The following is a 26,002-nucleotide window of genomic DNA, read 5'->3' on the forward strand; positions in this document are numbered from 1 at the left end:
ACAGCCAAAAGATGAAGTGACCCATGTGACCTTTGACAGTTGAATGTATAAACAAAATATGGTATGCACCCAACGGGATAGCTTCCAACCTTAAAAGGAAGGATATTCTGACACTTAAGAACATTATGATAAGTGAAGAAAACCAATCACAAAAGGTTAAGTTCTGTGTGATTCCACTTATAAAAGGCACCTGGACTGTTCAAATTCATAGACAGAAAGTAGAAATGTGTTTGCCAGGCTTGGGCTGGAGGAAATGAAGAGCTAGTGTTTAATGGGTACAGAATTAGAATGAGTGCAGTTTAGAATGATTAAAATTTCTGGAGATAGAGGTGGTAACAGTTCTATAATTACTTGAATGTACTGAATTTTTTACTTAAAATGGTTGAAATAGTAAATTTTACATTGTGTGTGTGTGTGCACACGCACATGTGCATGTATTTTTTTTTTTTTTTTTTTTTTTTTGTACCAAGGATTGATCTTAGGGGAGCTTAATCAGTGAGCCACATCCCCAGCCCTTTCTGAAATTTTGAGACAGGATCTCACTAAGTTGCTTAGGGCCTCACTAAATTGCTGACACTGTTTGTTTGTTTTAAGAGAGAGAGAGAATTTTTTTTTTTAATATTTATTTTTTAGTTTTTCAGCAGACACAACATCTTTGTATGTGGTGCTGAGGATCGAACCTGGGCCGCATGCATGCCAGACAAGCGTGCTACCGCTTGAGCCACATCCCCAGCCCGCTGACACTGTTTTTGAACATGTAATCTTCCTGCCTCAGCCTCCTGAGCAACTGGAATTATAGGCATACACCAAAGTCCCCAGCACTACATTTATCTTATCACACACACACAAAAAATGTTTAAGTATTTGTGGGCAGAAGATACTTGGACAGTTTTTGAACTCTTGGCACTACCCTGTCTGTTTTAATCAGTAGACGGCCTCAGAGCACTGAACTACTCCGTGATCACTGATCACAGGGCTTGTCGTCAAGTATTTTCTCACTAGACTGATAGGCCTGGCATGGCTAGGAGAGCTATGTTGTTCAGCTGACAGCAAGAGAATATTTATGCCTGAGGTCATGAGAATGCACAAAGCTACATTTGAGTCGTGCCACCTTGAATCTTCTAGCACTGGTGCTGACAGTGGTGACAGTGAAAAAACAAAACTGCCTTGGAAAAATGCTTTCTGCATTGTTACCATCATACCCCAGAGCTAGGCAGGATGGCCATTGACCTGGAACCAGCCAGAATGTGTGCTCAGCTCACGATGATGATGATGCCCTGATTATGTGATCTCAAGTGAATAAAACAGTATGTTCTGCTGCATTGTTTTTCAGCCTCAGAGAGTGAAATATTGATAGTATTAGGCTGATGGCTTCCATAGCTGTCAATTTTTTGTCTTCTTTATACTAGTAAAGTGACAATGGCACAGATCATCCACAAACAGAATATGAATGTGTCCAGCATTTGAAAGGCTCACACGATGCTTCAAGTCAAATCCCCAGAGCTCCTCACATGCAGGCTCCAGTGTGCAGTTTCAGTTTTATGGGTTTGATTAAAAGAAAGAAAATAAATTTAGTATATGCTGCCTAAAACTTAGGGCTGCTGTTCCTCTCAGTTGAATGAAACACTTGTTATAGATTTCAAATTATTCTCAGTTGCCCTGTTTCTGGTCTCCTTTGTCTGCAGAGTAGACTTGATGGCTCTTAGATGACTAGAAACTCTTGGAGGACAGGACCTATGGCTTAATCATCTTTGTCTCTTCCATTCCTAACCCATTCCTAACTTGATAATATCGTATTAAAGAGTGAACCAGCAGGTGCTCATGTTGTTCTGCCCATTGAGAGGTCCCTCACCCCAGTTCCACAAAGAGATTTGACTGACTCTGACTTATTTGCTTCATCTAATTACTGAGGCAAGTAATAAGACCTATTGGGGGGGAGGGATGCCTGGGGACTGACCCCAGGGCCTTGCACATGCTGTGTATATTAGGCCAGCGCTCTAATACTGAGTATATCCTTAGCCAACAATTCCAATTCTTGCTTCCCTTCTCTACTTCATGAAATCTCCTTTCTCTGGATCTCAGTCTTCTGTGAAGACAAAGCCATGTGATAAGATTTCTTCTGCCTCCCCTATTGTGGGACACTGTGATTGTATGTATTATGTATGACACCAGAAGAAATCTTTTTACAGAGCCCGTCCCTTTTTCTAACAAGTTTATTAACCAGATGATCACCAAAAGAATTAAAGCAAGATTTACCTTGGATAATCTTAGTTACTAATAACACATCTCTGAATGAACATGAATAGACTCTTAAAAATAGTCTTGTCATTGTATTACTTATTATTTGATGATGACAATGATGACAGTGACAGCAACCAATATGTATTAAGTGTTAACTAACTGCCTCATTCTGGGCAGAACTGTTAAATTCTTTAATGAGTATTTTCCAACTCAGGCCTTGTAACAACTGTGACATATGTCCAGTTAGTCTGTTTTAACTCCAAGGAAACCAAGAAAGAAAAGGGAATAGTTTAAAGTCACTTGATCAGAACCAAGAATTAAATCTGGGCTCCCCAGAGCTGCCATTCTGAGCCATTATGGTCCTTAGTTGAAATGGAATAGCCATAGAAAAAGGTATATGCAATATCTGACTAGTAAACTGGAAAGAAACCACCAGAAAAGCCCATAACCTGCACTGTGACCAGTATTCCATGTTTCTTACCTCAGACGTTTAGAGAAAGAATGAAATTCTTACAAATCATTTTGTAAGCCCCGACAATAAGTCTGTTTTCCTAATATTTAGGACTAGTTCTCAAAAAGAAATTAACTCGGGAATTCAAATTTTAATTTTTTTCTATTAAGAGATTTTTAGAGAGCAACCTCCTCTTCTTTGTAAGTAGCTACCAACTTTAAATATTTTTAGCATCATCCTGTTTGTTTAGCTTAAGATTTTTAAAAGTTGACTTTTTATACTTCTAGTTTTGTTTATTTTATTTTTTTATGTGGTGCTGAGGATCAAACCGAGTGCCTTACGTGCACTAGGCAAACACTCTACCACTGAGCCACAACCCCAGCCCCTGGTTGTATTTCTTTAAAAAGCATTCTTGCTTCTGTCAGTCCTGACCAGTACCCTTTAAAGAGCACTGAGCAGTGGGTCGCATGCCAGAAGCAATGAGAAAGACATGGCATGGTTCTTTGCTTTATGTACTTTATTTTTGCACATAAAGCAAAACTTGGAGGTATGAATTTGGTGTATTCATGTCCATGAGAAAATTCTCTGTCTAGATAACTGAATCTCTGGTGTCCCCTGGATTAGCTTTTAACTATGTGAAAATGAAAGTATCAGTTTTCTCAAAGTACTTTTGGATAGAAGTGGCAACCTTTTATTCAATAACAACAGTTGAAACCCTTGCTTATATAACAGCATCTAGTCCTGGGCCAATCCTTTGAAGCTCATCATAGAAAAAAAAAAAGGTTGGGGGGCTGGGGTTGTGGCTCAGAGGGGGAGAGCACTGGCCTAGCATGGGTGAGCCACTGGGTCCGATCCTCAGTACCACATAAAAATGGAATAAAGGTATTATGTCCACCTACAACTAAAAAAATAATAATGTTTTAAAAAAGGAAAAAAAAGGGTTGAAAACCAAGCAAAGGAGATAGCTCAAGTTCCCAGTGAAAATCCTGATGACTACTCTGTACATTTTCATTTTTGCTCATTTTATAGGACAGTAGTTAACTGCAAGAGAATACTGGTGGAAGAAGAATGTTAAGATGTTTCTGAAAGAAATAATATTAAGTTTATCCCAGTTTGGGAGAAGAGGCCTCAGGCTATGTCCAGGGACCTGGCATTTTCTGCAGCAGGGCCTGTAAGTCAGTCCTTTGGCAAGTCCCTGGATGGTCATGATCCGTCAGTTCAAAGACCACTTGAAGTTCCTTAGCACTGCTAATTTGTGATTCAGTCATCACCAACTCTGATCTTTACAACAAATGAATAAGTTAGATAAACTAATGCTTGAATTCCTGTTCAATTATTTGATTTGTTCACTTCTATGGCATGCACTCCAGCCTTTCAGATGGGTAGCCTTAAATTAATAAAACTTATTTTTTCTTATGTCGTATTGCACATGATGGCTACAAATATAGTTTGAAATATATTAATTGTATTCTCCACAGCATCCGATCTGGCTTTCAACTACTCCCTTTGTGGTAATAGGACTTAATATGTCTTCTATATCATGCAAATCATTTCATCACCTGTTTTAAAGACCCAACCAACACAATCGTTGAGGAGGAAGAGTTTATTTGAGGGCTCCATTCCTTAGGGCTTGAGGTGAGGCTGAACATCATGGTTGGAGAGGGTGGCAGAGGGAAGCAGCTCACATCAAGGTGATCAGGAAGCAAATAGAGACTCCACTCTCCGGAGACAAATGTATACACCAAAGCCACACCCTAATTAATTCCCTCCTCCAGCCACACCCTACCACTTCAGTTAACTACTCAGATAATCCCTACCCGGATTAAATCACCAATAGGGTTAAGACTCCTAACCCAATAATTTTTCCTCTGAACCTTCTTGCATTGTCTCACACGTGAGTTTTCAGGGGACACCTCACATCCAAACCATAACATTACCTTAAAGGAAAATCATGAATTTATAAACAAAGGATTGATCAATGTATTTTCAAATACTTACTTCCTTGTCACTAAGATTTATATGATGAATGAAAGATGACAAGTGCTACAAATTTATCTGGCTTTTCCTGTGTAACAGTTCAGTTTTGACCTATTTGCCCTATAGACTAAGGCACTCCCTGTGGTCTTACAAGTATTCATAGCCCATTAGTAATTATGTCTCCAATGCACTAGGAACTTCAACTTTGTGCAGAGCTGTTCCAAGACATGGCAGTGTGTTCCTCATAGTGTTCTGGGACTCTCTGCTTTAAAATCACCTAGGGTGCTTACAATAGTGACTGTTTCTTGGTCATACCTCCAGGCACAGTGGATCAGAATGTGGGGCAGAGAGAATTGACACTACAAGTTCTCTGTGTGATTGTGGTCCTTACAGATATTTAAGAACCACTATCCAGAGGGTTGGGCCAGCCACAGACATTCCCATGTACTTCAGGATCCTAGCTGTGAGGAATCTTCTGAACCATAGAAAGTTGGCTTCAACACAAGAACAAAAATATTTGCACTTCATCTCGGGAGAACACATCTAAATCAGAAGAAAGGTTTCAAGGAAACCTAATTCTGTAGTGCTGATTTATTTCCATTAGTGATCCGGAACCGTCCCATAGCAAACAAACACCTTTTGGTGTAGTCTTAAATGAATGGTAGATGAATTAACTAATCCAGCTGTTATTAATTTTGCAAATCTGTGATGATGCATAAAGCCAAGCTTGGCATGCATATGTGTGCACTTATTTATGTATATACACACACAGATACACACATACATCCTTTTTCTTCATTTGTGATATATTTAAGTTTTTATCCTTTTTAATAAAGGACTTTGTTCAGGTCAGAGATTAGGAGTGGTAGAAAAATTTATTCGTTCAATGAATATTTGAGATAATTCTTCAAGGCACTAAGCTCTGTGCTATAGGGACAATAAATATCAGACTGAATCTCAAAAGTATTGTAATGTAGCAGGACACAGCATGTCCACAAAGATGATTTGAGGGTGAAGATGATAAAACACTGTACGATGTACAGGTAAATTCTGTCAACTCAGAAAACTTGCTTTTAGCTGGAAAAATCAGGAAAACTGCAAGGAGAAAGTGGCAGATGTGCTGAAATTCTCAGCTATGAAAAATGCAAAATAGATAATGATATATGTGCTGTTCAAGTAAATATAATTATTAATAGTTAATATTTTCATAATATTTCATTACACTTGAGATAAACAGAGCCCCCAGCTTTGTTCATTTCCTATTAGTGCCTATGCTGAGTGGTATGAACAGGCCAGGTCAGGAAAGTACTGTTTTCAAACAAAGAATATTAGTCCACTTATAAATCAAATAAAAAGATGTATGATTTTGGAAGTAAACCTAAGACCAAAGCAAAGACAGATGGATTTGAGATTTTACAACATTACAGGGTAGAACTCTCACCATTTTCTTTATTTCCTGTGTGACAGTGGACAAAGCAAATAATCATTATGACATAGTATCTATCAATAATGGATGGGTAACCCCTTGCAGGAGGGTGATGAGATTAAATAGCATAAACACAGACACCTGGCCCAGGGCAGAGTCCACATGCTGGCTTTGTTTCTGCCCCTCCTGTGCACAACATTAAGTGCTTCATACTGAAATCAACTTGCTCTGTCTCTAATGACCCCAGCCACTAATAGAAATCCCCTACCAATATGGCCTTTCAGAAGGTCTAAAGTGCTATTGGACAGTTTGTCAAGTAATTGCTCAAGATGCCAAATCAAAGAAAGAGGGGTGACAGATGTGTCTTTTACTCTAGCACCTTCTCTTCTGTTAGCTCTGGTGAGAGAACCCAATGGTTTCTTACCATTTTTTTGCACACTATATAATCACCTATGGGAAGTTTGAAAATGTGACCCTCCTTGTTCATATCCAGCTTATACCAATAATCTAGTAATGAAATTGTTTTTTGTGTCTCTGATGTGCGCCCAGATGCCTTCTGGTGCTAGGACAGGGTGGCGGGAAAAGAAAGGTAGGACCAGGCCTTGCAGGTCTTCTGCTGTCCTACTTACATGGAGAGGTGACCACCTGCTCCATTCCCCATCTGGAAGCTCCCTGGAGGCCTGCTGCATCCTCTGCTAACTGCTGAGTTTCTTTATGACCAAGTGACCATGTGCTAGACCTCAGGGGCAGAAGGTATCTTTGCCAAGAACAATCCAGCCAATGCACACCTGAACATTGCTACTTATGTTACCACAGCACTGTACTAAGTGTGTTCAAGAAAATTCTGCTTTCCACCAGTGTGCTTCCTCAGTGCCCCTAAATTACTGTCACCCTTGAGATCTTGAATTAAGCGCTTTTCAATTGAATCAGGCTATAAGGAACCATGGGTTTCTTGACTGTTAATGGGACAAACCAAATCATTTGAAAAGTGCAGTGAGAAATATTTACTTGGGGATTTATAGAAAAAAAATTGTTCCATGATTTAAAACACAGCTTATTTCTCCATTTGAACAATGTTTATAAGGAAATACAATGTTGTCCAGAACAGCCATGTAAAAAAATACCCATTTGCAGATTTACTTTTCTATAGTGTTGGTGTTAACATATTGAAGTCACATAGTACTAAATCAAAAACGTATTTTTAGAAAATAGCATGGAATCAGAATGCGGGCTGTCATTTCTATCAATAGTGCCATGTGTGGGCCTTGGTGAGTCTTTCCCACCAATCTACAGTTCCCCAACATCCATGGAATTTAACCACCTTTGTTGTAGCTAAAGCTCCATCTTGTGGTTCTGGACAGTATTAGTTACCAGAAATTGAACTGTTGTGAGCCTTTCTCAGAATATCAACATTCAGAATCTTTGTTGGTAATCAGTGAAATTCCTGCATTCACAGAGCATGGTATAAGTGTTTTTAGAACCCTTCTGCATGGGTAGGAGTGAAAAATACACAAATAACATGTAAAGAGGAGGTCAGGCTTAAGAACTGATGAGAACTTTGGGAAATCTCTGTGGCTTAAGGAAGAACCTGTTCAATCTTTCCCTGGTCCTACACAACCAATTAAATGGGTAGGTCAGGATAAAGAGCCATGTAACCTTTTCTATGTGACAAGAAAACAGTAACAGTAAATATAAGACCTTTCAGAATTGTCAGTGACACTTAAGGCCTGACGCTTGGTTACCTGTGGGGAAAGAAATTTCAGTTTTTTATTTAGGGGATTTAAGAATCTATTTTTTTTTTTGAGAGAGAGAGAGAGAGAATTTTTTAAAATATTTATTTTTTAGTTTCTGGCGGACACAACATCTTTGTTTGTATGTGGTGCTGAGGATGAAACCCGGGCCGCACACATGCCAGGCGAGCGCGCTACCGCTTGAGCCACATCCCCAGCCCCTTAAGAATCTATTCTTGAGTTTGGGGTGCAGCTCAGCTGTAGAACATTTACTGATACGCAGTCCCTGCATTCATCCTCAGCACTGCAAAAACAAAACACCTATTTTTTCTTTGTTTTCTGAAAGTTCATGCTCATGTGCCTTCCCAGAGCGTTTTTTCACACATTGGATTCAATAGTGAATGAGCCCTTCCAAACTGGAAACTCCTGTCTTTCAGTCCCAATAAATCTTAAATTGTCTGATCATTTTCTCTCCTACATTTTTTCTATTCTAAATTTCTGAAATACCTGTCATTTGTTTGTTGGACCCTCTGGAATGATCATTGAATTTTCTAACTCTTTTTCCTACATCTTTTTTCATTCTTCTACATTCTGGGATATCATCACTCTATTATCTGACTCTTCCATTTCACTTTTTATTTTGTTTCTCAATTTTAATATCTCCTGGTGAAGGAAAAATGTACAGTGTTCTTGTCTCATGAATCACTGAAGATCTGATTAAAAAAAAAAAAAAACTTGTATTCTGTTTCCTGTCTCCTCTGAGTCAAAGTTTATTTGTCTGGTTTCTGTTTTGCAAGTTAAGGCAGATTTCATCAAGTGTCTGATGGTCCTTGGCTACCTTTGTTAAGGGTAAATCACTCACAGAGTTCTTTAGAAGCTGTGTGTGTGCAAGCATGTGTCATATACTGGGCAGTGGGCTTCACTTTGTTGTGAGTTAGGCTGGCCACTTCTCTTCTTCAGCAGACTGACTTATGGACCTCCTAGCAGTGCAGGTGAAGAGTGCTAGCCTTTGAAGGTAATGGGTCAGGAGCCAGTTCACTTAGGTCCACTTTGGAAGTGGTCACTGCCCAAAGCAGCTGGCCATTTCTGTACTTTCCTACCTGCCTTCCTCTGGTTTGCTGGTTAAAAACTATAGTTAATAAAGTGCTGGGTTCAATCCCTGGCACCAAAACAAAGCAAAACTTGTCAACAAAGTCAAAAGGCAACACAGAGTCCAAAGGCAATACAAAGAACAGGAAAGATATTTGCAAATCACATATGTGATCAAGGGATTATATCCATAAAATATATAGAACTCCTAAACCTCAACAACAGAAAACCAAATAATCCAATTTAAAAATGGGTTTCCAGGGAGGAGTCTTGCTTTGTGGTGTCTTGTAGTCAGCAAGTTGATATCTTGGCAGGTCACACCCATCTCAGGTGCTCCGTGGGATCTCTGGCAGAGCTTGAGGGGGAGGTTCACCTGCATCCGTGATTAATCCCTGTGGGAGTGCTACGGGAGATTCCCAACACCAGACTTATCCCCTCTTTAGGCCATTATGTGCAACAGTCCACAAAGCCTACAGCGACTCATGACATGCTATCATACAAAATGTCTCATCATGAGTTATCATAGATGTTATCCTATTGGAACAAAAGCTCCTGTAGAATAACCACATTGTGTCACTATTCTTTAAGTCATTAAGTAAGATAAAACTGCTTGCCGCGATTCCAAATAGTTTGCCTCACTGATTCCTTCCCTGGAAAAGAAGTGACAGGGAAATAGGTGAGCTGAGTGGAGAAGGCAGTAACAGTAGAGATTTGAGCTGTGGCTACTCAATGGACCCTGCAGAAGGGGCCTGGCAAGGGCTGTGGCAGGTGGCATGTAGACCTTGCTTGCTTCCAAGTCCTGAGCCTGGCTGGGATCCTTTTTTTTTCATTTCATTTCAAGAGACTTAACTTTACTAGATCATATATTATCAGTTTAAATAAAAGCTTTATAGACTCACATTCATCCCTACCATAAATAAGGCAGTGACTGGTCAATCACAAAATCTGGACTTGGTTTCCAAGTATTTTACTGCTAAATACAGCCTTTTAATGCAAGTTACACAATGAGTTTCTAGAGCTTTCACACTGTGGGGCATGTGCTTGCTACTGCCCCCAAACAAGTTTATTGCCTTCAGCTCAAGATACTGGATGAATGTATAGAAATCCAACAGCATATCTTTATCCCAGTTTAGTGTAGAGTTCTTAGGTCTTTGCCTTTTCCAGCTTTGAAATGTGAGCCATAGATTTTGGACCCAGAACGTTGCCTGCCCACTGGTAATGGATCTCATCATATCTGTCATTGTAGTTGGTTCCGATAACTTCCACCAACTTAGCCAGAGCTCCTTTGTCTTTGACTTAACCTATGTGAAGGCAACAGTGTGCATGTCTTCCTGTGCATCCAGTGTCCCAGCCTGGCCTTCCCCTTGATGAGGCAGTAAGAAACTCCCATCTTGTGACAGGGTAGGCAGGAAAACAACCAGCACATGATCTGTGTCATGTGCAAATGACCACAAGCTGAGCCTTCTTGTTCTCCACTAAGGTGGTGACAGTATTGACCCCTGCTTGAAGGACCCGGTGGTCTCTATGTGGGGACATCCCCTTTGCCAGCAGCCTTCTCAGCCCTGGCCAACAGCCTGTGCTTCTTATGCTTCATCTCTGGACTGTATGTGGGCAAGCTTAAGCAGCTGGTGGCTGTTTGGCAGTCCAAAGCCTGGGTGAACTGGTTAATCGCAAGAGGCATTTTTAGCCACTTTTAGAGAATATCCCTTCACTGCTGCAGCTGGATGTAGCAGGGCCATTTTACAAAGTGGGTAAGGACCCTTTTGGGCTGGATGTCCTATCCATTGCCCAAGTTCTTCAGCCTCTTCTGAAACAGTGGGTTTACCACTTTCTTGGCTTCCTGCTTGTTGACCACGACAGGGTACAGGGCCACCTTCCTCCCCTTGGATTTCTTTCCTTTCAGCATCTTGGACAGCTAGAGGAGAGAGCAATTGTTTTATTATTTACTTCACAAAAAGGCCCTTTCCACCTCCCACCGTGGGCCATCTAGTCATAGGTGGTGATTTTCTCTGGTGCAGACAAAGTCCCAAAGAGGCAACAGCCGCGGCGCGAGAAGTGAAGATAACTTACTGGCAGGAGGCACCAGTGTAGCCCAGGTAAACAACCTTTATGTTATCAACATTTGAAATTGCCACTAAAAATCAAACAGAAATTGTTTCCTGAGGCTTTGCACTATTAGTGTCCTTGGGAGCCAGAGCTGGAGGATTATTTGGGAAGTGACACCCTGATACAAGGAAGGCTTCTGTTAGGCTTTAGATGTGAGGTGTCCCCCAAACACTCATGTCATGTAATGCAGGAAGTTCAGAGGGGAAATGATTAGATTAGGAGAGGTGTAACCTCACCTGGGGATTAATTCTTTTGATAGATCAATAATTTGGAAGGATTACTATACTGGGTGGTAACTGTAGGAAGGTAGGGTGTGCTGGAGGAATTAGGTCATGGGAGGATGCCTTTAGAGCTTATATTTTGTGCACTCTCTGCTTCCTGACTGCCATGAGCTAAGGCACTTTTCTCTGCTACACCCTTCTACCATACTGTGCCCCTTCACCTTGGGCCCAGAGCAATGGAGTCAGCAGACCTCTGAAACCTTGAGCCAAAGTAAACTTTTGCTCCTCTAAGGTGTTCTTTTCAGGAATTTTGGTCACCATGATGAAAAGCTATCGAACACATTTCCCCACCATTTACATGAATTCTCCACCTGGAATGGGGTATAGGAGGAGCCCATAATACCTGAACCACAGTCTCCCATGACTGTGTACTTCATGCTCACTTATAAGATGATGCTGAAGGGAAGGAAACACCGCCTCAAAACCTCCTCTCTGACTCTATCCTCCACATCACTGCCTCTCATCTCTGATGAGCTCTCTACTGTAGATAGTGCCTGAATAGAAATAACTCATCTTCCCTGTTTATTTAGGGATCTAAGATTTCAACCTCCACTACTTACAATTAGCTGATCATTTTATATGATGCCAAAGCAAACGTAAAGGGGAAGGACCCCATGTAATAGTGGATTCTCTCCCATGCAGTGAGGGAAGATTTATTTACAGATGAAACCCAAACAAACACCAAGTGACCAGCATGACTCTGAGCAGTTAATGCAAAGAAACACCCCATGGGTTAGCACAATCAAAGCACACCTGAAAGAAAAATGTTAAATTTAGTCATTAGTTCATTTATATTAGTCAGGTGTGCCACCCAGTAGGCTACAACATACAACTAGCTCGAACACTGTATAACCTTCACAATGTAGACTTCAGTTATCAGAAAATATCTCACCTTGATTTTTTTATTGGCACATTATGTTATATATAATAGTGGAGCATGTTGTTAACTCTGTGTATGAGCACACAATATAACAACATAATTTGGTCAGTTTTATGCCCAACACTTCCTCTTGCCCTCCCCGCCCTCCCCCTGCTGTCCTTCCTCTACTCCAGTGGTTTCCCCTCTATTCTCCTAAGATTTCAGGTCCCTTCCCCTCCCCACTTTTTTCCTCTCTAGCTTCCACATATGAGAGAAAACATATGATCCTTCATTTTCTGAGCCTGGCTTATTTCATTGAACATAATCTCAAATTCCATTCATTTTCCTGCAAATGCCATAATTTCATTCTTTATGGCTGAATAAAACTCCATCATGTATATACACCATATTTTCTTTATCCATTCATCTATTGATGGACACCTAGGCTGGTTGCATAACTTGGCAGGTGTGAATTTTTGTGCTATAAATGTGTACTGCTATAGTAATTTTAATATTTTTGGATAAATAATAAGAAGTGGCTGGGGCACACAGGTTTTTAAAGTTCTCAAATTTTAGTTTATTACTACAATAAGCATAAGTTAGATGTAACTGTATCAATTATCTTAATATTAGATTTATATATTGAGTTAACTAGGTATTATATTATTTTGTAGGTATTATAACACTATGAATCTCATGTTGTGAATTTAGGTTTGTAAACCATCTCAGTCATTAGTTACCCAGGAAGATTTGGCAAGGATCTTGCGTTCTGTAAATGATGTGGCCAGCTCTTACCATGTGGCTGTAGCCCATATGGTGGGCCCTTCTGCATTTTCTTCTCTCCTCAGTTAAAGGAGGGTGAGCTAGCCAGATGGTCTCAATGATTCACTGATTCCCATCTCCTGGAATATCTGTCTCACCTTTGTATAATCTCTACCCACACTGTACCAAGGTGGTCAGTGTGACCAATACAATAGAGCATATGGTAGAAATGACTCTGTCACTGTGCCCCCCTCTCCCCTTGCCCTACAATAGAGTCATTCGCTCTGGGTGGAACCAGTTACAGTGTCTTGAGGACTTTCAGACAACCCTGCAGAGAGGCCAGTGGGCAGTGGAGGCCCACCCACACCACTCAGGGGAGGGCTCAGATGACCCTGGGGCAGAATCAGCCTGCTGTGCCACCCCTGATTCCTGACCCTCAGCCTCAGGACCCGTGTGAGAAAACATGTTTGTTGCTTGTTATGGTTTGGATCTGGAACGTCCCAAAGTCTATTGTGTTCAAGGCTTGTCCCCAGTGCAGAAATGTTCAGAGGTGGGGCTTCTGGAAAGTGACTGAATCATGAGGGCTCTGATCTCCTCAATGGTTTAAGCCATGGACAGCCAGAAGAACTAATGGGAGGTGGTGGAACTTGACTGTAGGAAGTAGGTCACTGGGGTGAGCCCTGGAAGGTATTTCTTGTCCCCTGCTCCTTCCTCTCTCTTTCTGCGTCCTGGCAGCCATGAGCTCAGCAGCTGTCCTCTGCCATGCCCTTCTGTGGTGATGTTTCTGTTTTGGAGCCAGCTGACTTAAACTTTGTTCTAAGCAGCCAGGTTTGAGGGTAAATTGACACATAGCAATAGATAACATAGAGCAGTGTTCATCTGTGAAAGGCTCCACCCTTCCCTCCCTCTGCCCCCTCTACTCTGTCTCAGGCACACAGCTCATAACCAAAAATGTGCCCTCTGCCCACTAAGGGCACTGAGAGTTCCTATGGGTCTTGGGCCATCCCCTATCACCAGGCTTTCTTTCTCTACAAGCACAGAGCCTGCCCTTGGTAAATGCTCAGTAAGTGTTTGCATAGTAGATCTGGGTATTTTTGTTTCTTCCACAGAGCCTGAAAAATCATGCTTAGCTCATAGTAAGCACTCAGTAGATATTGTTGATCACGTAAACAACCTGCAAAACTTATTGCCAGTTCAAAATTATCACCCACCCCTTTGATAAACTGTCATTGATCAACATTGTTCATCTGATAATCTGAGCATAAAAGTATTTTAAAATATGTAGTACTTGTCATCCAAATTAGTATTTATAATATAAAATCAGAGCAACTATAGTTGGAATTCTACATCCAGGAGAACTGTCTTTCATCTTTTCCAGGAAAACATACAAATTTTAACATACTTTATAAGCAAAGTCACCTCAGCAAAGATTGTCCAAACTACAGTCATCAAGAAAGAGCTAGGTTCTGTCCTTTTGAGGGCAGTAAAAGAGAGAAAACATGAGTGGCATTTCTAAAGCGTGTCACTGTGAGAAGCTCACAATGGTGGCTGTGTGTGTGTGTGGTAACAACAGGCATGGAAAGGATCCACTCAACTCACTTCAGTGTCCACTGACTGCCTGCTGTGTGCCACATGCCATGACAACTGAGGTACCGAGGAGCAGAAAGTAGGAAGATAGCATGACAAATCCACAGATACACACTAAGCCCGCTTCCTGCCAGGCCCTGTGCTGCTATTTGCAGAGCTCACTATGCAGTGGGAGAAACAGACATGGACACTCAACCACCCTGTGTAACAGCCATTTGAGTAAAGAGCCTCTTCAGTGGGACACAGTACAGTGCCACCGACAGCTGAAAGATGCGCTTCCTTTAGAGGCTGGCTGTGACTCCTCACATGCTCAATCAGCTGACAGTTGCTGGGCACCCGGTATCCAACAGTGTCCCTGGCACACACCAAGTGGACACACAAAGGTGATTCAAGATCAATCTGCCCATATGGAGCCCACGGTGTAGCCAGCAAGAGTCTTGTGACTGGATCTTATAGAATAAGGATGGGATGCAAAATTTTCTAGATGGGGTCAAAGAGGCATTTGGGGTCTCAAGAACAGGGTCTAAAAGGGCAATGAGTGGCAAAAGACTGCAAGAAATGTCCCTGTTTGTTAAGAGCCACAGTTTAGTCAGAATGACGCCTGGCATTTTTGCCAGAGGGAATGGTTGAAAGATGACCCTGCTCCGGGATTAGGGTGGCTCCGGGGGATTAGGGCGGATCCTGCTGGGAATAGGGCCGGCTCCAGGATCCTGCTGCCTCGGCACCCACTACTTTGGAGTTCCCGATCTCGCCGGGTTCTGAGAGAATTGGCGCGTGAAGCTCAGTGGAGGCAGTGTGTTCCCGGTAATTGTGTGTAGAGTGCTGCTGACAGTTCGGCAATAAAGGTTGCTGTTTGAACCTACAAGGCTGTGTGGCGGCTCGGTTATTTTGTGCCCAGCCAGACTGCGGCACCTGTTAAAGGAGGTGACAGCAGAGATTTGGTGAACACAGCCTGGAGCAGGCGAGTCTGAGAATCACCTCTGAAGCAGTAGCAAGGCTGCCACAAGAAGACGGTAGTGGGTTCCAACATGGCAGGTTCCACATCCCTGACCCACCAAGGAAACTGAGGCATAGCTAGAGTGCAGCCGCAGGGGTGAGGCTGTGCCCTTGTTATTCACCTGAGCTCAGCACTGAGCCTAGCACAAGCAGGCATTCACTGACTGGACAAACACCGGAGGTGAAGCAGTTTATAGAGAGTGGACAGGGGCCTGTGGAGGTCCAAAGGCGGTGTAGAGAAACAGGCCTGGCTCTCACAGTGCTGCTTTGGCTCTCCTCTCTGAGCAGCACACTGTGTTTTCAGAGCAGACTGCACTGTAGTTTGATATGTAATCCCAAACCAAAGTCAAGATTGAGTTTTCTATGCAGAATATCAGTCCTAGTGGAGATGAAAAATATATTGAGCATTAATATCTTCCTAAGAACTCTCTAAGGAGGTAGCATTATCATTTTTAAAATATTTTTTAGTTGTGTTGGACACAATACATTTTTTTTTACTTATTTATTTTTATGTGGTGCTGAGGATCAAACCCAGCACCTCATATGTGCTAGGCGAGCACTCTACTGCTGAGCCACAACCCCAGCCAAGGAGGTAGCATTATTATTCTATCAAGGCCAGCCTGTGGGACGTGTGTGTGATGTGTAGTCCCAAAGGCTCCACCTCACAGAGAAGGGTTTAATGCTCTGCTGTTTCATCCTGAAATTCTTGATATGTTTCAAACAGGGAGAATATTTTCACTTTTAACATTTTACAAATTCTGTAGCTAGCCTGAATCTCCATTTTAAAGGAAATCAGAGAATTACTTTGCTAAGCACCAAAACTAAGAAGTGTTTATGTGGGAACAGGACCCCAGGCTATCTGCACCTGTGGCCTCTCTCCATCCCTTCACCACAATGCATCCCATAAGAGAAAACTCAGTAGCATATGGTCCTTTGTCTACTCTTCATGCTCCAGACTGTAAGCTCCTGTAGGCAGGCACCATGCCACTTTATGCATCAGTGTACATGTCTTGAGTGCTTTACACAGTGCCCAGCACACTAATGGGCTGAGTGAACAACATGCACACCTATGTAAAGCTAAGGAAGAGTATAGCAACAAAGAAGGATTTCACAAAACATAAAACTGACTCTAAGGAGCTAAAACCTTTGATTCACAGAATGGCCACATCAATGTTTCTAGTAGCTCAATTCATAATAGCTAAGGTATGGAACTAATCTGGATGCCCTTCAACAGATGAATGGATAAATAAAATGTGATATATATATATATATATATATATATATATATATATATATAAAATTGAATATTACTCAGCCATAAAGAATGAAATTATGGCATTTTCTGGTAAATAGATGGAACTGAAGACTATCATGCTGTGAAATAATCCAATCCCCCCAAACCAAAGGCTGAATGTTCTGACATGCTGATGCTAACACACATGGGGGATGGGTGCATAGAAGCTCATAAGATGAGACAAAGGGGATGGGAATAGAAAAGACAGTAGAATGAATCAGACATAACTTTCCTATGTTCATATATGAACACACGACCATATATGAACTCCACATCATGTACAACCACAAGAATTGGTTCCTAATTAGAACAAGTTATACTTAAATATGCATAATATGTAAAAAAATTTACACTCATGTATGTATAATATACTGTCATGTATATTTAAAAAGAACAACAAAAAACTAGATTAAAAAAAATGAATATGGGGCTCAGTTGGTAGAATACTTGCCTTTCATGCACAAGGCCCTGGGTTGCTGAGAGCCACAGCCAAGTTGGAATGGCCCCTGGCATTTTGCCAATAGTATTGGTTGAAAGGCGAGCCATTAAGATGATGCTGGATTGATTCAATTGTATATTAGACCTTTACTGTCCGCCTCAGGTGCCCGCTACTTTGGAGCTCTCCGGAGATTCCTGGAGAGTTCGCATTGGTTGGTGAAGTTCCGGTGGAGGGAGTTCCAGTTGGTATGTGGTGTGTCCCGGAGGAGCCACGTGGGTGAGTTCGGGAGAGTTCCCGGGGAGTGTGTGTGGAGTGTGCTGGTGGACTTCAGAAATAAAGTTTGTTCCTGCTTGAGTGGCTCGTGATTTGTGCCCAGCCAGACTGCGGCATTTGGGGGCTTGTGTGGGGAATGCCTGAAGCTTGGGGGTAAGTAAAATTGCTCGCCCCTGAGGGAAGGCAAGAGAATGGATGACCATTTCAAAAAACAATGTGTTCTTGTTTTGATTTCTTTTGTTTTTGTTTCAAGATGCCTATCCCTAGAACTTTCTCAGGCAAACTGGGAAAAATGGTTGGCTCAAGATTTGAAGTTGTTCGGCCCTGAGGAAGAGATAGAGATAGACCACGAAAATACATTTCAAGAAAATAGGAAAATTGATACAACGATTTTTTGTTCCATTTTGTTTCATTCTGTTTCGGTTTTGTTTTGTGTTATCTTCTTGGGTTGCGTTATCTTTATAGTAGATTAGAAATTAGTAAAAAACAAACCAAAAGAGTGTTAAGTAAATTGTTAGAGGCTCAGACCATGGAGAAAGACATTTTAGATCAAGGAAAAGAGAAGGTCTCTCGAGCTAGTCAGAAGAAGAAAATTTAAAGGAGGAAGAACTTTCAGGGGAAAAAGTTACAACAGGAGGCTGCTACTAACACCTTTCTATCACCAGAGGGAGTAAGTGTGCAACCAACAGCTCCACCTATAGAGACAACATATGCTATGGGGCCCCCAAACCCCGTAGTTGATAGATGGGATCCTGAGACAGGATCTCAAAGATTAGCATGCCCTGTACTTGAGCAGACAGGAGGGCACCGTGCTTTAGATTTCAAAACAGTGAAGCAGTTAAAGGAGGCTGTAAAAACCTATGGTCCTCAAGCACCCTTCACTGTAAGCATGGTCGAATCTATTACCAACTTGGACATGATGCCAGCAGATTGGGCTAGCATGTGTAAATCTGTGCTAAATGGAGGACAATATTTGTAATGGAAGGTTGCCAATGAGGAATTTTGCACAGAGACAGCTAGGCGAAATGCAGCAGCCGGTTACCCTCAAAGAAATCTAGATATGTTGTTAGGAAAAGGACCTTATGAGGATCAACGGCAACAAATTGAATATGATCCTGCTATATATTCACAAATTGCTGCAGATGCAGTTAGGGCATGGAAGACTTTACAAGGACATGGAGATTTACAAGGTCAATTATCTAAGATAATACAAGGAGCTAATGAACCTTACACTGAATTTGTAGATAGCCTTATTCAAACAGCTATCAGAGTTTTGGGGGACACAGAACAACCAATGCCATTAATTAAACAGCTAGCCTTTGAGCAAGCAAACAGATGGTGCAAGGCCATTAGACCATGGAAACATGGAGATTTAAACACATATATTAAATTATGTAGACACATTAATGAACAAGGGCAAGTCTTGGCAGCTGCAGTAGAACAGGCTTTAGAAGCAAGGCCGAAAACATGCTACAATTGTGAATAAACAGGACATTTTAAAAGGAATTGTCCCATAGGAGGAGGGTTTAACAAAACTAAGTATCAAAGGAGTAGAATACCGGGTATTTTCCCATGATGCTGTAGAGGGAGACATTGGGCTAATGAATGTCGTTCTCAAACGACCATAGAGGGTACTCCGTTATCAAAAAACGGACAAGGACCAGGTGTTTACCCACGTGATATCATGGAGAAAAGCATCGGGCTCCATGGCCAAAATACGGACAGGGGGGCCCAATGCTCCGGGGCCCATGACCACAAATATACAGGGCACTGGAGGAACCCAGTGACACCATCAGGGTAGTGCCCAGGACACATTGTCCATTAGATCTCTCATCAGACAAACCAGAGGGAGCGCAGGGTTGGACATCTGCGCCTCTGCAAGAGCAGTACTAACTCCAGAGATGGGAGTTCAAATCATTCCCACAGGACTAAAAGGACCTCTTCCCCAAGGAACAGTAGGCTTATTGTTAGGACGCAGTTCTTCTACTCTAAAAGGACTTATGATAAGTCCTGGGGTAATTGATCCCGATTATGAAGGTGAAATAAAAATTATAGCTAGTTCTCCAAAGGGTATATCAGTAATTTCACCAGGAGATAGAATAGCACAGTTATTAATAATACCCAGCCTGCATGATAAATTTTCCAGTAGTACTATAGAAAGAGGTTCCAGGGGATTAGGCTCCACAGGTGTAGATTGGGCTATGCTGTCTTTAAATTTAGATTCTTGCCCAATGCTAAAACTAAATATTCAAGGACATGAATTTAATGGGCTACTGGATACAGGTGCAGACCTTAGCATCATATCTCATCAAGAATGGCCAAAACATTGGCTATTACAACAAGACACTCAAATGCTTCGAGGCCTAGGAGTGGCAACTAATCCCCATAGAAGTGCAATGGTATTAGATTGGAAGGATCCTGAAGGATGTGAAGGAACTATACAGCCATATGTATTGGATCATCTTCCTATAAATTTATGGGGACAAGATGTCCTAGATCAATTAGGTTTGACATTAACAAATAACATCAATCCAAATGTGCCCACTATTAAGGCTAGACAATGTTTTAGGAAAGAAAAAAGATTAGGAGAACAAGAACAAGGTATAGCAGCACCAATTCAAATAGATCAAGGAATAAATAGACATGGATTGGGTTTTCAGAAGAGGTCACTGAGACAATAAAAATTACTTGGAAATCAGAAAGACCAGTATGGGTTCCTCAGTGGCCCCTGACTAAAGAAAAGATACAAGCAGCCCATGATCTGGTCAAACAACAGTTAGCAGAGGGACATATACAACCTTCTGTATCTCCCCATAATACTCCCATTTTTGTCATTAAAAATAAATCTGGTAAATGGAGATTATTGCAAGATTTAAGAGCCATTAATAATGAGATGGTTATTATGGGACCTGCTCAATTGGGGATTCCTCAATTGTCTGCTTTGCCAAAAACCTGGTATGTTTTAGCTATAGATATTAAAGATTGTTTTTTTTTCAATTCAATTCATCCTGAGGATAGTCCACGTTTTGCATTTACTATCCCTGCACTGAATCATGAAGATCATGAAGATCAGAGATATAAATGGAAAGTACTCCCTCAAGGGATGGCTAAAGCCCAACTATGTGCCAAATTTATGTTAACAAAGCAATCCAACCACTTAGAAATCAAAATCCTGAACTAAAAATATTTCACTATATGGATGATGTATTATTAGCACACAAAGATAAAAACACATTGCTAGAATGTTATGCCATACTTACAAACTTATTAAAAAAATATAATCTAGAGGTAGCAATAGATAAAGTACAATTAAATTTTCCAATTTATTATTTAGGAGTTCTATTATCCTCAACCATGGTCCATCCACCAAAAATTCAAATACGAGTAGATCAACTCAAATCACTAACGACTTTCAAAGTTATTAGGAGACATAAATTGGATAAGGCCTTATCTAGGCATACCAACAGGAGAGTTGGGACCTTTATTTGATATCCTAAAAGGTCCATCAGATCCAAATTCACCCCGGACGTTAATGCCTGAAGCAAGAAAGGCATTAAAAATTTTTGAAACATACATGGAAAATATGCATTTGGATAGAATTGATATAAGTTTGCCTTTATTATTTATTGTAATACCAACAAAAATATTCCTACAGGAGTATTTTGGCAAGAAGGTCCATTATTGTGGATACATTTATCTTGTTCTCCTAACACTATTCTTACTAGGTATCCTGAGGCTGTAGGAGAATTAATACTCAAAGGAATAAAAGCAGCGAAGGGAGTGTTTGGAATTTCTCCCAATAAAATTATTACTCCATATACTATGGATCAAATTGATGAGTTAGCTAATGAGTTAAATATTTGGACAATAATCATGTGTAAATCTAATGTTTCATTTGATAATCACTTACCATCTAATCCTTTATTGTCTTTTTGGTCTAAGCATCCTGTAGTTTTTCCAAAAATGACAAGAAAAACACCTATCATGAATGCTCCAAATATATTCACTGATGGGTCAAATAATGGTACAGCAGCAGTAGTTACCCCTGATCAAACTTTTACATTTTTAGTACCCAAACAATCAGCTCAAAAGGTAGAGCTTAATGCAGTATTACAAGCTTTTGTGATGTTTAAAGATTCTGTATTTAATTTATTTTCTGATAGTCAGTATGTAGTTAATGCTATAGTATCCCTTGAAGATGCTGGTAGGAATTCCCCTTCCTCTACTGTTTTCTCTTTGTTTTCCACTATACAAAGTCTAATCTGGGACAGAAAAGATCCATTCTTTATAGGACATATGAGGGCACATACAGGATTGCCTGGAGCCCTTAGTTTGGGCAATGATTTAACAGATAAAACTACACATGACATACATATTTTCTCTACACTAGAAGAAGCTACAAATTTTCATAAAAGGTTCCATGTCAATGCTAATACTTTACAAAAGCATTTTAAAATAACTAAGGAACAAGCTAAACAAATAATAAAACAATGTCAAAATTGTGTGACCTTTTCACCACAAGTTAATCTTGGAGTCAATCCTAGAGGACTGATACCTAACCATATTTGGCAGATGGACATCACACACTTGCCAGAATTTGGAAAATTAAAATATTTGCATGTTACAGTTGATACTTCTTCTGGATTTTTGATGGGCTCCCTTCATGCCGGAGAAAAAACTAAAGATATTATAGCTCATTGCTTACAAAATTTTGCCACTGTGGGCATTCCAAAACAGTTAAAAACAGATAATGCCCCTGGCTATACCTCTATCTCTTTTAAACAATTTTGCTCATCATTTGGCATTTCTCACATAACAGGAACTCCATGCAATCCACAGGGACAAGGCATAGTTGAAAGAGCTCATCAAACTATTAAAATGTACTTATTAAAGCAAAAAGAGGGAATTAGAAAGGGGTATATATCCTCCAAAGATAAACTTAAAATAACCCTTTTTACTCTAAACTTTTTAAATTTGGATTCATCAGGGTTTAGTGCTACAGAAAGGCATATGTGTCCAAAAAATGTACATAAGCCTAAGGTACTTTGGAAGGATATTCTAACAGGACAATGGAAAGGTCCTGACCCAGTGATTGTCTGGAGTTGGGGTTCTGTTTGTGTGTTTCCACAGGGAGAACAGCAGCCGATTTGGATTCTAGAGAGATTAACCAAAGCGATTTCTACAGACCAAAAAGAAGATGATTTGACTCAAATCCATAACAGCTGATATCCAGAGCTCCAGCTTGGCTATTCTTACATCTGTGACAGTGATTCTCCCACACCTGGAGGCTAATGAATAATGAACACCATTAAGGCCTATTTCAAATGTAAAAAACCTTGAGGCTTGCTTGTGGGAATACCTTCAGACCCATTATGCAAGTTACAGGAAAAAGGATGGGATATCCAAAGAAGAGTCAAACCCAGGTGGTAACCAGGATGCTTTTTTAAATATCTATTTTATTATTGCCTTTTCCCACATCATGAAGTTCTATTTTATTTTTTGAGCTCATACAGACCTAGGTTAATGTTTTTCTGATCAGTTCTATTTTTTGACTGTGGAGTTTTTAAACATTGCAATGGAGATTTCACCTGTGAAAAGCTACAAGGCCTTTACTATAATGTTATGTGTTGTATGTATTGTGTTATGTGTGCACACTTCTGTTTTGTGTTGTATGTCTGTATGTGTGTATGTCATATATCATATATGAGGAGCGCTCATGAAAAAATGGATCCAATTTTTTTTTTATTCACATGATTTAAATGGTTTAATTTAAATCGGGTAAACAGCTGTTGAGGATTTTTGTTTTAATATGTGAACAAAAAAGGAGGTTAACAGATCTGTTTGTTTACTTTCACCTTTCCTTTTCATTATATTTAATAATTCTGTTCAGGATAATGTAAATTGTTCAGAAAATTGTTTTCTTAGTGCCTGTTGGAATGTTACATAATTTTTTTTTTTTTAGCCATCTTTGCCAGAATTCCTATCTTCATCCCAGTGCCGGTGAAGACAAAGATAAAACCAAACTACAGCTTCTTCGATAGCTATCACAGTAAACTGTATAAACTGATGCATCAATGAATAATAACTCAACAAGTGATGCTCAATCAAGGAGTCGATTTACTTTGGGAGGAAATGGACATATTGATGGATTCCTCTGCTTTGAACTGCTTGCAGAACTTGCCTGGACTGTGTATCACTTGTATGCATTGTGAACTATCTGTTGGTGCAGCGAATTGTGGTAGTGCTGGCGTATCTTTGCAGATGGTGTCATCGGTGGTACAATTTTTCCAAAAAGAGCCATCATTTGGCTTGGTGTCGTGGCATTTTGCATCCTCCTCCCTTCTGCTTGTTAGGGTCTAAAATTTGGGGGTCAACAGAGGTGAGGCAAAGAACCTCACCCCCCACTGGCACCAAGGCCAAATTTGGGGGCCAACAGAGTTGACGCAAAGAACCTCACCCCCCCACTGGTGCAAAGGCCAAATTTGGGGGCCAACAGAGGTGAGGCAAAGAACCTCACACCCCCACTGGTGCAAAGGCCTATCCACTAGTATGGCTGTATGCTGGACCTGCAGTCAGTGACGGGTTAAGATCCAATTGCAGTGGTACCAACCTAAGACAGGAGGCTGACGCCTTGAGGTCAGCTCATCCAATGATGGGTAAGGACCATATGTGGTATTGGACAACCTAACAGGCACGGTCCCTAAGCCACATTGCTTGTTGTTTAATTAAACAGAAGGGGGGAGATGCTGAGAGCCACAGCCGAGTTGGAATGGCCCCTGGCATTTTGCCAATAGTATTGGTTGAGAGGCAAGCCATTAAGATGATGCTGGATTGATTCAATTGTATATTAGACCTTTACTGTCTGCCTCAGGTGCCCGCTACTTTGGAGTTCTCGCAAGGATTCCTGGAGAGTTCGCGTTGGTTGGTGAAGTTCCAGTGGAGGGAGTTCCGGTTGGTGTGTGGTGTTGAGAGCCACAGCTGAAGGGGCCCCAGCAAACTTTCAGACTGACAGCTGATGATTGGCTCACAGCGGCCCCAGCAACTTCCAGCTGATTGGCTCCTCTGCGGTGATGCTCATTTGGCTGTTTCCCCGCCCTTTCAGACTACGGAGCTGCTCATTGGGGGACTTTTTTTGGCTCCGCTCAGGCGACCCAGCCAATCGGCCTCAAGAGCAGGAGGAGTGGGGGAGGTTGAGAGGCTTGTGGGAAGCCGGTGGTGGCAGTTGGGCTCTGAAGGTTTTTCCTGAGGAGCTGTTTTGTTTGGCGTGTGTGGTTCTAAAAATAAAGTTCGTTTCTTTTGACAAGTGGCTCCTGAATTGTGCCCAGCCAGACTGCAGCATTTGGTGGCCCATACAGGGAAACAGCCAAATGAGCATCACCGCAGAGGAGCCAATCAGCTAGAAGTTGCTGGGGCCACTGTGAGCCAATCATCAGCTGTCAGTCTGAAAGTTTGGTGGGGCCCCTTCAGCTGTAGCTCTCAACAGCGTGGTGTGTCCTGGAGGAGCCATGTGGGTGGCTTTCGGGGGAGTTCCCAGGGAGTGTGTGTGGAGTGTGCTGGTGGAGTTCAGAAATAAAGTTTGTTCCTGCTTGAGTGGCTCGTGATTTGTGCCCACCCAGACTGAGGCACTGGGTTAATCCCTAGCACCACAGACAAAACAAAAAGCATATATGTTTTGACAATTTAAAAAAAACACTTTGATTCAGATTTAATAAATTTTTAGACAAAGTCTCACTGTTGCCCAAATTGGTCTCAACTCCTAGGTCCAAGAGATTCTCTTGCCTCCGCGTCTTGAGTAGCTGGGACTCCAGGTGCGCACCACCCTGTCTGCCACCTTGCCTGGCAGAGTAAGCCTACATCATCCATAAGGGAAGATATTGGGTGCCATATTCTAAAGTTAACCCAGTTGTTTTCCTTTACCCTTCCTGTCCTATTATTCTTATTCCTTTTTTTAAATCCCCATTTTTTAATATTTATATTTTAGTTGTGGTTGGACACAATGCCTTTATTTTATTTATTTTTATGTGGTGCTGAGGATTGAACCCAGGGCCCCGCACATGCTAGATGAGCGCTCTACCGCTGGGCCACAACCTTAAATCCCCATTTTGAAAGGCCTATTGTTATCTGACTCTTTCACATCATCAAAACTAATTTTCATCTTTGCTTAGGTAATGGTTTCAGGGCAATGATCATATGGTTTGAAGCAAATGACCAAGAAATACAGCAAACTGTTATCACACATTACTAGAAAATATTTTTGCACATTGCTTTTTTAATTCTCACAGAATATAAAATTTCCCACAGTTATATTCTTCACAATAAAAATAAAACACAAGCAGCAAAAAACCAATAGCAGATGTTCCTGGCCATCTCCTATAAGCAGGTATTGATATAAATTCTTTTCTTGGATTATTTCATCTAATCCTCACAATAATCCTTTGAGTTAGATCCATTTCACTCTTCCATTTTAAGATGAAATAAAATAAGACATGAA

The 26,002-nt window shown here is 41.1% G+C and overlaps 1 pseudogene; it reads right to left on the reverse strand.

Annotated features, from left to right (window-relative positions):
* Positions 1-10,033: 10,033 nt before the first annotated feature.
* LOC124088750 (large ribosomal subunit protein eL8-like) lies at positions 10,034-10,820 on the reverse strand (annotated as a pseudogene).
* Positions 10,821-26,002: the final 15,182 nt, after the last annotated feature.

Source organism: Marmota monax, unplaced genomic scaffold, assembly GCF_021218885.2.
Source record: "Marmota monax isolate L192 unplaced genomic scaffold, Marmota_monax_Labrador192_F-V1.1 WCK01_AAM20220418_F8-fsc00232, whole genome shotgun sequence".
In the NCBI taxonomy this organism is placed as follows: domain Eukaryota; kingdom Metazoa; phylum Chordata; class Mammalia; order Rodentia; family Sciuridae; genus Marmota; species Marmota monax.